General features: G+C 40.7%; 1 pseudogene; it reads right to left on the bottom strand.

The window, feature by feature from the left end:
• Positions 1 to 13,739, bottom strand: part of LOC146575699 (interferon-induced very large GTPase 1-like) — a 108,075-nt pseudogene that overhangs the window by 73,664 nt on the left and 20,672 nt on the right.

The raw sequence follows: 13,739 nt of genomic DNA, 5'->3' as shown, positions 1-13,739 counted from the left end.
CATGTAATCAACCATGGTCTTTCACTAAGAGAGGCTGGTGAAAGAGTGCAGCCCAATTTGAGGCGGTCAACGGTTGCCTCCATTATACGCATCTTTCAACAAACCAACAGGTAAGTATTTCATTTTACATGGATTGTTTCTATTCTCACTTGACATGTCAATATGGTCATACAGTAATGCATATGTTGAATTGTCTGTCTTTCTAAAGAATGCAATGTCTTCCACCCTCTGGGGGAAGAGGAAAGCTCCTCAGTAATGATCAGGAGCTTGCCATTGTAGAAATGGTTACTGCAAATAATGCAATAAAACTGCGTGAAATTCAAACTAGAATTGTGGCGGACCATGAGATATTTGACAATATCGATAGAATCAGCCTCACAACCATTACGCGGACATTGTCCAAACACAGAGTGCGGATGAAGCAGCTCTACGCTGTTCCCTTTGAGAGGAACAGTGAGAGGGTCAAGGAGCTACGACGACAATATGTCCAGGTATAGTGTATATTCAATCCAATGTCCAGTTCTATAAGCTTTGCACTTTGCAAGTAGGTAACCTACACAATACTAGGTTACAGTACAGTATGGTATACAGTAATAACATGACTTACATAAACTTTGTTTCAGAGAGTTATGGAATTGGAGGCCAACCAGGCCCCTCATAAATTCATATACATCGATGAGGCAGGATTCAATCTGGCCAAAAGGCGTCAACGTGGACGAAATGTAATTGGAAAAAGGGCCACAGTTGATGTGCCAGGACAGAGAGGGGCAAACATTACCATGTGTGCAGCAATTGCAAATGCAGGATTACTCCTTCACAGATGTCAGGTTGGACCCTATAATACAGAGCGCTTGCTTGCCTTTCTCAATGATCTCCACCAGCGCCTGGTTCCAGAGCAAGGTCAGGAGGGTGAAAACATGAGGACCTTTGTAATTACCTGGGACAATGTGGCTTTCCATCACTTGCAAGCAATAACAACATGGTTTGAAGTCCACCCAAGACTGGTAAGTCTCTTCCTTCCACCCTATTCACCTTTCCTCAACCCCATAGAGGAGTTCTTTTCTGCATGGAGGTGGAAGGTTTATGACCATCAGCCACATGACCAGATGTCCCTCCTCGAAGCCATGGATGCTGGCTCCAGGGACATCACAGTTGACGATTGCCAAGGGTGGATCCGACATACCAGGCGGTTCTATCCCAGGTGCATCGACTTGGATAACATCAGATGTGATGTTGATGAAAAAATGTGGCCTAACCCTGAAGATCGCAGAGATTAGATGCAAAGTTTTTGCCTTTTTTTAGCCCCCCTCCCCCTCCCCCCCTTTTGATCTTGGCTTTTTGCTGTTGTTTTTTTGTTCAGAATGCTCTTGTGTGTTTCATGGATATTTTGTTCACTGTAAGCAATACTGTAAAACTTTCTCTGTCCTATCATACTGTGTTTCTACTGTACCTCCTGTAGTAAACAGTAAAGAAACATAAACTTGTTTGCTTTTTACTGGAATGCTTTTGAATGTGAACATTACTGTACATGTGGACATACAGTTACCAACCAAGACATTTCTGGTGTCAAAATGGTGGATTGCATGTTTCGCATGCAAATACCTGTAAAACTGAAACATAAAAGTCTATGCAGTTTTTGTAATGTCAATAATAGCCAGTATTTTGAAACCTGGTGTACTTTGATTGACTGCATGTACCTTGTGAAGTGAAAACAAGTGTTATTCTTTGACAGACTAATTTCATTTTGAGTCAGATTTATAGTGTTTTTGTACAGTTAGTGTGTGCAGAGAAAGATGTGTTCTATTTTGAAATGAAGAGTTAGTATATATTTAACAAAATGTATTTTTGAGAAGAAAATTATCCATTTGGCCAATTGTGTTTTGTAGGTGTGAGTCTGTGTTAAGAGTTTAGAAAAAGTATCTGAAGTATGGGTAGGCGCTTGTTAGCGATTGAAAAAAACTGTATAGCAAATAAGAGCTTAAGAATTTAGATGTCTACACAGTGTTTTGTTAGAAATGGTGACAGTGTAGAAGTTTCAAAGTAAAGGGACACTAAGTACTATGATAAGGTGGGTCATCGGTACCATGTGAGACATAAACATCGTCAGGTATCTCAGCCACGGTTGCTCTCATGGTCACTAAAACAACAAGTTATTGGGTGAAGGATGAAAGAATAGAGAAAAACATCTAGTACACGTGTAACAGAGTAGCAGCTGTACCTCTAAGCTTGAGTACTCACTTCTGGGAAGTTAGCTGTATCTGTGGTTTTCTGAACAGAAGAGATCCATGATACTTTTTAATTATTCAATGCTTTAATAAATAATAATCTTTAAAAAAGTGTCTCGACTGGTGATTCCTCAAAGTTGGTAAAGAAAAATTACCAGGTTGGTACGAGGGAAACTTCTTTTGCAGTTCATCTGAAAAGATGCACTTACGCTTTGGGATCTTTTAAACATCATTAGGCACGTTGCTGTCTGTCCCGTCTGTGAGCGCAGAACAACTCGCAAAGCAGCAGTTCAGGGATGATGTCACACACATGGGTCCTCTGTCGGAATATAGGAAATCACTGACATTTTTATCAATCTTGAAAATCCCCCTGGACGCCCTGGACAGAACGTGAAAAATGAAAAGAAGACAGTTGGTCACCCTAGGTAATGGCATATTAAAGATATTTTTAAACAGGCGGGAACAGAGCAATGTGACAAAGATGTGTTAAAGATGCTTGTGAAGACCTCTCTACTTCCATGGTGCAGTCTTGCTGTACTCATCCCAGTACACCATCAGGATGAGGTGCTTTCCATAAGCTGACCCTACAGAGTGTTTATTGTACTTTAGCAGTCTGCAGGACAAGTACCAGATTGTTGCTGGGTGCCCAGTCTCTAAATCCCCCACCTCATGGTGGCCAAAGAAATGGTTGTGATTTTCAGACAATTCATGATGGTGCTTTGGTTCGTGATGTGCCACATTCCTTATAGGTGCATGGCAAGGTCGCCCACTGGTTAGCCAACATAAACGAATGTAAATCAATTAGCCGCAACCAACCAACCACATGACGTCATGTTCCGTATTAACAGAAGATGCCACTAAACATGTTGGTAAAACTTGAAGCACTTAAATCCAGCTTACAGACAGAGTTACATCTATGCCAGTTTTTGAGACCAGGGCTCCACGATGTAAATCAGCCTTGTTATGTGCAGCAGTTCATGTCCTTGTAAGCTGCTTGGCTGTTAGACTCTGATGGTCTATCACAGCTGAATGAAATCGAAGCTATGCCAGAAATTAAGGCAGAATAGAGACTTAGACTTAGAGCTTTTTATTGTCATTGTGCAGTTTCTTGCACAGCGAAATTGGGTAGCTGAACCACAAAGGTGCTAAAGTAAGAAGAAGAGAAACCAATATACAACGAAGGCGGAAAATAAATAAAGAATTAAATAAATAAATAGAATAAAATAAAAAACAGTGTATATGTATACATATGTGAGTGGAACTATATACATGGTGTATGTGTAGGAAACATTGAAACAGACTGGGACCAAAATAATTGCACATGAGCCAAAATTATTGCACAGAACATGGAAAGACTGAGATGTTGCACATAGATGATCAACAGCAGTGTCAGGGTGGATGTGTTGGGGAAGTCTTTACACACTCTTAGTTTGCATTAAGAGTTCTGACAGCCCTCGGGAAGAAGCTGTTCTTTAGTCTGTTGGTTTTGCACCTGATGGATCTGAGCCTTTTTCCAGAGGGCAGGATGTTGAAGAGGTGGTGGTTAGGATGGAGGTGGTCCTTTATAATTGCCCTGGCTCTGGAGAGACATCTTGAGCTGGCAATTAAGTCCAGGGAGGGGAGTGGACAGCCAGTCACCTTCTCTGCAGTTCTGATGACCCTCTGTAGTCTCTTCTTGTCAGCTGTTGTGCAACCAGCGTACCACACAGGGATGGCGTGCACCAGCACACTCTTGATAGTGGCACGGTAGAAGGACACTAGGAGTTCAGTCTGCAGCCTGTTCCATCTCAGAACCCTCAAGAAATGGAGGCGCTGCTGGGCTTTCTTTACTAGGGCTGATGTGTCTGTGGACCAGGATAGGTCCTCGGATATGTGGGTGCCGAGGAACTTAAAGGAGGACACCCTCTCCACATAGTACCTTTTATGGATAGGAGAGGGGGATCAGTTCTTGTTTTGCGGAAGTCCATGATCACTTCCTTTGTTTTCTTGGTGTATGCAAGTGAATGCAAGGGAGGATCAAAGGTAAGTAGTGTGATTTAAACTATGCTGAGTGGAGACTGATTGGCTTGAAGAAGATGGGCATGAAAATTATTTTACTACAGTGCTGATGTTGGCATTGAGTTTTACAGTGTGGTAAAGTGGAAAAGATGTAAAGAATAGAGAAGGAGTTAAACACCTGGGAAAGCAGGCAGACGACTTAAGCGCTTTGACTGCTCCGGGAGAAAAGAAAAGCGCTATATAAGAATCAGTCCATTTACAATTTATCATAGTGATTGTATGCACTCACATACTTACTAAAATTTGGCATAAGCTTCATTTAATTCTCTTTTTTATTGTTAAAGGCTATCCCCGGTGTTAGCAGGACATGTATGCAGCCCTGAAATGTCATGGTCAACCTACCACACTGCTGAAATAAAACAAAAGAATCCAGAGAGTAAAAGTTCTTTAAAATATCAGCCTTTCACTCCACCCGCAAATTGGTAGTTTGGTTTTGTTCCTGTAACAGTGCAGTGGGTGTAGAGCCTCTATTTTTGTGTCTGCAGATATGATGTTAGCTATGGCCTCTGCTGACATCTTACTGGTTTATTGCAGCTTTTGTGGCTTTATTTTTTTTTTCAGATGTTCATATTTTGCAAAGGATGAGTGGTTGTAAATGGAGTGATGAGACTAATTGATGGATACAATCAGTATGGTTATGATGAAGAAGACTTTATAGTGTTTGACCTGCAGATCACTGCATATCACTCCAAAACCACAGGCTGTCATCACCAAACTAAGATGGAATATGGAACATAATAAAAGCTCTTCAAGCCATTTATGCCCTAGGTTTTTAAAGAAGCATTTCCACTATGGGAGGAGCTTTCTGGAGACAGCAGGTATAATCACATAATCTGATGTAGTAAGCGGCGAAATTCATATGGCTTCCTTTTTCTAAGATAGAGTACAATTCAGAATCTAACATTTGTCGCTTTTTTCCTTTCTCTCTGTTGTTCTTCCCTCAGTGTCTCTCCTCCAGAAGACTTCCTCCTCTCCAGTCAGCTGCCACGCTGCAGGTTTCTATCCTTAAAGAGCCAAGGTGTTCTGGAGGAAAGATGGAGAGGAGCTTCATGAAAGCGTGGATAATGGAGAGATCCTCCCCAACAATGATGGGACCTTCCAGATGAGGCTCTACTTTAAAAACCTAAAAAATAAAAAATAAAAAACTTAATTCATTCCTATTTTCTTTTAATTGTATCGTGGTCTTAGATTCCTGACAATAAAGCTAGAGATGAATGTCAGGGAGCTGCTCATGTTACCGTAATTAAACTCTTTGCCACAAGTCTTGGTGCATGGTTCATCATCCAGGCAAGGCTGAGGAAGTCACTTTAATGAGTTACGAAAAGTTTCTCCCACTAAAAAAGCTACTTTCAGATTGACTGAATGAACCTTCTGGGTCTTTGCCACAAGGCGTCGCTGTTGTCCAGTCTGCTTAACAAGACTATTCAGCGATCATATATTGGCCAATAAGCCACAAACAAAAATAATATTCAACCTTCCTACTTCCTGTGGCAGCTCAACAAGTTCATCTGCAGGACCTGCTGGTTATTTGTTTTACACTGCCGTTATCCAGTCTGTACTTTGCACGTCTGTACAGGTCCAGGGTAAGGAAACAGATAGAAAACATCTCTGCAGACCCCTGCAGACATAAACTGCGCCAATTTTCAATTTAGGCAACACTGATGAAAACTTTGAAACAACGCAATGTTAAATCATTCAGTAGTTTGCATAGTTTCACAAGACTTTCTATGGTTTCTTATTATTACTGCAATTTAAAAAAAAAAGGTTTTGTATGTAAGAACTGCAGATTTAAGTGTTTCCATGGTTACAAGCGTGCTAACTGGAGAAACTGGAGGAACAGGGGGAGGGACACGGGTTGGTCACTTACTGTCGGTGGACGACGACTTGTTGATTCACATTTCTGTAAAGAAAAGGAATAATAGTTATGACCTTAAAGATAGAGAAACGATGAAGTTGTGTTTGCTGCTTATCTTCTGTCGTAGTTTATTTGCAGGTAAGAAAAATATTTTATCTCTAATAGCAGTAACCTGACCTTGAGCAGCTTTTACTTTCATTGTACTTTAAAGCACTTTTGACATTTTTAATTGAAGTTTAGAAGACAGTTTCTGGAATAATAAGAACATGAAACAGGACAGAATTTTCTTATTAGTACTGAAAAAACAGCTCGGTGTATAAGACACACACAAACACACACACACACACACACACACACACACACACTCTTCACTTTACTGGATTTTCATCCGTTTCTACAGCCTAATCAAGCTCTTATTTTATGTTCACACTCTATATACCCTCTGTAACTCTACTAATTCTAATATAAAAAGAATGCACCCTCAGTACAGAAAAACAGAAAAGTCAGTGATGTACTAATGTAGCAAAAATAGGAAACATTAGAACTGTAAATGTTTTCTTCCTTGTCTGCAGATTAACAGTCCACAGGTTGGGTGCTCGCACTCTGATTCGTTCCCTGGAGATGAAGGAGAGAGAGCTCAGAGGACAGCAAGATGGAGGAGTGAAGGAGAAGGTGGTGCAGCTCAGTGTCCAATCAGGAGTGAGCAGTTCTTTTGTTTTTGTTTTTTTTGTTTTTTGTTTTGTTTTTTTGGCCTGTCCCGTTTGGCTCTTTTGCCATCAGAATTGTTGTCTAAAGGCAAAGAAAGATGCCCAACGGATTTACTTTACCAAACTGACCATCCCAGCCTTGCCGTAATGGTCCATTTGATTCACCTTTTATTGTTTATTTTATTTTCACTTACTGAATACGGGACAGACTTGACTGGGGGAAAGAAGGGGAGAAAGAAAGAGGGAAAGAGAAACAGCTGAGAAGAGGGACGGGGGAGAAGGGCAAAAAACATAAACCAACAGAACGGGCAGAGAAAAAAAATGCATATATCAATCACCTGGATCACCTGCTGAGAAAGAAAAAAGAAAACAAGCAGAAGAGAACAAGAGTAATAGAATAAACAACATCACAATGATATATGGGAATATGACAGTAAATACTAAATATTAAACATTATTGTGCAGCACATAAGATCAACAGAACACAGTGTGCTTTGAGGTAGGAGCCAAAAAGGGTGTAGTTTGTGGGTGTGATCACCCGTGTGTACACCTGTGAGCATGGACGCGCTTGTTTTTTGTTTTTTAAAAGGTTCCTTCATGTAATAATCTGCTAGAGGGTGTGGGGGGGCCACAGCCCCATCCTCCAGGGCGTGAAGCAGGTATGGAGGAGATCAAAACTCCAGACATCCAGAGGCCCCCAGAACACAAGAGACCAAGGAAGACCAACAGAGGGGCAGCCGCGCCACTGTCCCAGAAAGAGCTGAGGAGAGTCCCAGATGAGGGCTCACTCAGCAGCCGCGGAGCAGAAGCCAGGGGGAGTTGCAGTGACGCGCCCGTGAGCTCCGCCGGCAGCCAGCTGCGCCTGAGTGACCGAGCCCCAGGCCGAGAGGCCGGGGGCACCCCACCTCCGAAGTGGCCCGAGCGAGCCCCAGGCTCCAGGCCCCGATAAGCGGCCGCCAAGGAGTGAGCCGGTGTGTACCTGGACGCCCATCCCCGGACACAAAGAACCACCAATGCACCGATGTCTGAGGGGGTCCGCCACTGGCAGGGGAAGTGGTGGTAGGGGGAGATAGGCCTCCAAACCTTGGAGGGCCTGAGATGTCCCCAGAGAGGTGGCGCCTGACACCCAACCTGACATATAGACACAGACATACAGGCACACACAGATACAAACATCCATTCCCACCCTCATGCTCTCATATGCACTCACTCCACACTCAACCAACGTGGAGACAGACATAAAGAGACGTTGTACACACGATCACACTCCCCAAGCGTACTCTACAAACCGGGTCTAGGTGCCCCCGCCCCTGGAGGGGGCACCTAACCGGACATGACCGCTACCCCGGGTTGAGCCCCCCAAGGAAGATGCCTCCGGGGAACCCCCCGACGCCCTAAGCCTGTCCCTACCCCCACACCAATCACAACAGTGAAGGCGGGACCAAACTATGACCCCCCACCCCCACTAGGTGATGGAGCTGATCAAAGGAGCCCAGAATTAAGATTATTTTTATTTTTCCAGTTCATGAGGACTGTTTTCTTGGCTATGCATAGGGCAGTGAAAACCATATGGGCGATATTCTTTTCTGAAGTGACATTATCTAAGCTGCCCAACAAACACACTAAGGGGGAAGTTGGAATGTTACATTTCAGACACTTCGATAAGTCTTCACATATCTCGCGCCAAAACTTCTGAACTGGTGGACAGAACCAAAGAGCGTGGATATAATTGCCGGTGAATTGGTTTGGCAGTGTGAGCAGTTGTTGGTAGACGTAAAGCCCATCTTGAACATCTGATGACCTGTATAGTGCACTCTATGTAATATTTTGTATTGAATTAATTGAAGACTGGGATTTCTAATTAGATGAAAGGTTTTTAAGCAAATCTGAGACCAGAAGTTTAGGTCTAAGTTAACTGATAAATCCGCTTCCCATTTTGCAATAGGAAGTGATATTGATTCATCTGTTTTAGAAAGCATTCTGTATATTTTGGATAGTAATTTGGGGGGTTTAAGAGTAAGAAATTGAACCACACTTGGTGGTGTTTGTAGTTCAACTTGACCCGGTTTAAATTTCTTTTTTACTATGGATTTAATTTGTTGATATTCTAAAAATCTTTTCTTGTTGATCCCATATTGTGTAACTAGTCCGTCAAATGAAATAAATTCTGTTCCTTCTAGTATATGTTCTAAATATTTGATTCCTTTATCACTCCAATCTGAAAAGTTTATCATATTATAAATTGTTTTATTATTGGTATTATTGGTATTATTGTTTTGTAATATGTCAGGGTTGTTCCAGATAGGTGTACGTTTGCATGGGATTAATGAAGACACCGTCAATTTTAGAAACTCCCACCATGCTGTCAGAGAAGAGCTGATGTTGATGCTTTTAAAGCATTCATGTCGTTGGATGTTTGAGCTGATAAATGGTAGGTCTGAGATCTCTAGATTATTGCAGAGTGCTTGTTCTACATCTAGCCAAGGTTCATCTAAGAGGGTGTGTTTTAGCCATCCTGAGATAAACTGAAGCCTGTTGGCTAAGAAGTAGTGCTGAAAGTTAGGCAGTTCTAGTCCTCCTTTATCCTTGGTCTTTTGTAGTGTTTTTAAGCTTATACGTGGGGGTTTATTTTTCCAAAGGAATTTGGACATACATGAATCTAGAGATCTGAACCAATCTTGTGGCGGTTTAGTTGGGATCATTGAGAATAAATAATTTATTTTTGGTAAGACCATCATTTTTATAGCGGCAACCCTTCCCATGAGTGATATGGGTAGACATTTCCACCTAGCCAGATCATCTTCTACCTTCTTTAAAAGTGGGATATGGTTTAATTTAGTTAGATCTGCAAGCTTGGGAGAAACATTAATACCTAAATATTTTATATTTCCCGATTGCAGTGGTGTAGAAGAGGAATTATGGAAGGAGCAATTAATCGGTAGGACTGTAGATTTTGACCAGTTAATTGAGTAATCTGATATTCTTGCAAAAGAGTTTATCAATTCAATCACCCCAGAGATATTGGTTTGTGAATTTTGGAGAAAGAGTAACACATCATCCGCATAAAGGCTGATTTTATGTTCCACGTTCTTGCATTTTATGCCCTTAATTACTGAATTCTGTCTAATTGCTGCTGCTAGTGGTTCAATAAAAAATGCAAATAGTGAAGGGGAGAGTGGGCATCCCTGCCTGGTGCCCCTCAAGAGACAGAAGCTGGAGGATGTCTGGTCATTTGTTCTAACACAAGCTGTTGGGGAATTATATAATATTTTTAACCAGTTTATGAAAGAGGATCCAAAACCAAATTTGTGTAAAGTTGCAAATAGAAATTTCCAGTTAACTCTGTCAAATGCTTTTTCTGCGTCTAAAGAGAATATTGTAGTTTCTAGGTTTTTACTGTATGAGTAGTCTATCAAATTAAGTAATCTACGTGTATTTGTTGATGAGTGCCTACCTTTTATGAAACCAGTTTGGTCAGGATGAATTAAGAGGGGGGTTATTTTCTCCAGTCTCTTTGAGTGAGCAGTTCTTTCACCACCTTCATTGCTGTCAACAAAGACAACAGAGAGGCGATCCAAGGACCTCTGCACCGCAGACATATTCTACCACCCTGTGAGGTTTGTTTAAAGCAAACAAAGCAATACCATGAAACTGTTAACAGCAGGATGTCAGAGTCAATAGAGAGGACTCAAAAGAGCAACTTCAAATCAAACTATTTATGTAGTAGGTGTTTCTTTGCCAATGTCTTTCCCCTGCATTAGAAAGTAATAAGCCAGATGGAAGTACAACACACATCTATGCATTTCTATAAAAACTGACCTGCCCTGAACTTATAATCTCTCTCTCTCTCTCTCTTTGTTTTTCCTTAAAGTGATGGCTGTCCATTCTTCCTGTAAAAGGTGTAAATATAAACCTGAATGAATGGGAGTAGAAACTGTGTGTGCGCATGAAGACATGCTTGTGTCGCTGAGATTTAACAGATTTATGTATGTTCACGTAGCCAAGTGATAATCATATATAATAATCACTGAATAGTAATAATGTTATTGAACAGGTTAAACATTTAGATATCACAAAAAGTTGCAAAAAAGCAAAAAAAAACCCACACACAGCTGTGAAGTCAGCTGCACATGAATAACATTAGTACAATGACAACTTTAATCAGAGTGAGTTCAGAAGATCCAAAAGTGGGACACTAAAAACAAGCTAGTGAAAGCAAAAAGTGACTTTGAAAAATTTATTTCATAGAATTAAAACACTGATAGGAAAAAAAACTAAACATGAGAAGAATGGCAATCCTGCAGCGACCAATCAAAGAAGACTGTAATGGCTGCATTGTAAAGAAGTGAGTGAAGAAAGCTGATTTTTTTTTAGTTTTTCTGAGATATGCAGAGTTTTAACGAACAATTTGAACACTATTATTCATTTACATTATTTGTTCTCAACAGAGATGGGCAGTAATGCGTTACAAATAACGTGTTACTGTAATCCGATTACAGGCACTTGCCCTGGTGGCCATTCTTTCAGTGGGCATTTCTCAACAACAACTACAAACACTAGTGAAGTGAATGGGCATTTAATTAAATAATGAAACATTTAATTCAATAATTAATGGCATATTTAATTCATTCATTTTGTCACTCCTGGCCCTCCACACCTCACTGCCATGATTGTTTGTGTAGTTATTGGATTCTAAAACTACTAGAATAGAATAGAAAACACATAAGATGCAGTCTCTGTTTTTTCTTCACCTTATTAATTTGAACTGAACTGAAATAAATCCGTTCTTTTCTGTATGGTAATGACTAGGACCTGTCCCAGCTGTCTCTGGTGGATTCAGTATTGTCTCCAATGTTTCTGATAACTTCCAGTTTGGGAAGTTTCCCATGCAGGTGAGGAATGCAGTGACTGACAGACTACCCCTCCTTCATTTAGGACCCATGCCAAACACTGAGTAAAGACTTCCTTGCATTAAACCTGCATAGCTGTTTTCACATTTATAACAAATCACCTAAGTGACCGGCAGTGATCGTATAGTTAGTGCTCTGAGTTGTTGCCTAAACAAGCCCTCTTCAAATCGGAGTTACAGCAGAGAGAATATGGCACTGAAGCAATGATGACAGCTTTAATAACCTATTTTATCTGCAATTATTCTTGTATGAAATTCTCTTAAAGTAGCAACTGAATTTCAACCAACTCAGCTAGCTCTGCATATTTTATTTCCTCTGTTAAAATAAAATGTAGCGGAGCCCAGCTGTAATTGTACCTTGCATTAATATGGTGTATTATTGATGGTGACACAGCACTGCTTAGCATGTCGTCCTGAATCTCAGGTGTGCCAATGACCTGTGCAGTATATGAGGCACTAAAATCCTGGTGGATTTCTGGGATACGAACAGGACGGAGTCATGTGAGCTCTATCAATATTGCACCACTTACGTCTCAGACCTGTATTTATGTATTTATGCACTGAAATCGCGCTGTAATATCCAGTTAACTGTCCACATTTGTACTCTGTTTTTCCATTTATTATATTTTTTTCATTAATTTGTCTGAAAAAAGATCCACGTAGTAACCAAAGAGAGCCTAAATCAATGGTCTCTAATAGCAGCCAAATTATAAGAGCTTTCATTAGTGATGGTGAGATGAAGCCTTGTGATGAACTGAAGCTTTCCATCCAACTGGTCGACTCATGGTTCGAAGCATTGTGACGATTCATTGGCTCTACTACGCCATCAAGTGGACGATTAAAGTCAGACAGGCTCAATGATTATAATGATGTGATGTGTAAACCTCTAAACTTAATAAATAAATTGTTTTCATGGTTATTTATCCCGAATATTGTCTCAGTATGTCTGATACAAAAGAGAAAGTGGAAACTATCAGGACAGAGTTTTGGTATGATTGTGTAACTGTGTAATCATGCTTATGTACATCTGGACAATGACACAAACTAGTGTGTGGTGCTTCACTTTTTAATAAACTAAAATCAGATTATAAGATCTGTGGTGTTGTTGATTTATATTATGGTACTTATCATTTGTGATATTTATTACTGTGTGCATACTTTATTAGGAGAGATGAGATTAAATGTTGTCAGACAAATATTCTCTTCCTTGCTGGTTCCATCGAAGGAGAAATGTTCAAGTAAGTATGTAACTGGGACGTAATCCAATTCCACAACACAATGTGACGGGGAATCAGCTGTGTTTTGCTGCCCAATTTATTTAGAATCTGGTGCAAACCGGCGAGCCAGTTCCTGAATCAGTCACGTGGTACGGACTGCCCGCGAGGCCTCGAACATCACTGCATACGTAATCAAAGCAAGCCTCGATACGCGCTTTACAAAACTACCACGAGATTACCCGACACACGCTTCAAAGCTTCGACACACAGGAGACATCACTACTGCACACAGCCTTCACACGACAACAGGTGCACCACACTGCTAAGTGTGTTTTGTGTTTAGAGTTTTGCTAAATGGGAGACTGAGCTTTGAATAGTGTTTAAGATTTTGGCAACAGTGGGACTGATTTGATGAAAGAGTTTTCATAGTTGACAGTTTAGTTTTTACAATGGGGTTTAGTGTTTTAGCAATTCAGAAAAACTGTAATACACCTGTGCTTTTCCCAGCAACTGAGGCTTTTACCCTGCACAGTTTAAGGTATGATAAAGCACTGACCTTATAAATGGCACAAAATACACATTTTAGCTGGGAGCTGGTCATTCACAGGGGAAAGGCTCCATTGTACAACAACAACAACAGTAGTAATAGTAATAATAAATTATTATTAGTCAGGCAAGTATATCATATACCAAACATGCTTCCAAACTAATGACATTTTTTGCATTCTTCACATCAGGTCAAAATGTACTTTTTTTTAAAAAGTGACT

This window comes from Mchenga conophoros, linkage group LG4, assembly GCF_057382185.1.
Source record: "Mchenga conophoros isolate Kocher_MC1m ecotype Shallow Benthic linkage group LG4, M_conophoros_male_GT1.1, whole genome shotgun sequence".
NCBI classification, from domain to species: domain Eukaryota; kingdom Metazoa; phylum Chordata; class Actinopteri; order Cichliformes; family Cichlidae; genus Mchenga; species Mchenga conophoros.
The sequence above is the reverse complement of the archived record's forward strand: the minus strand, read 5'-3'. Positions and strand labels throughout refer to the sequence as shown.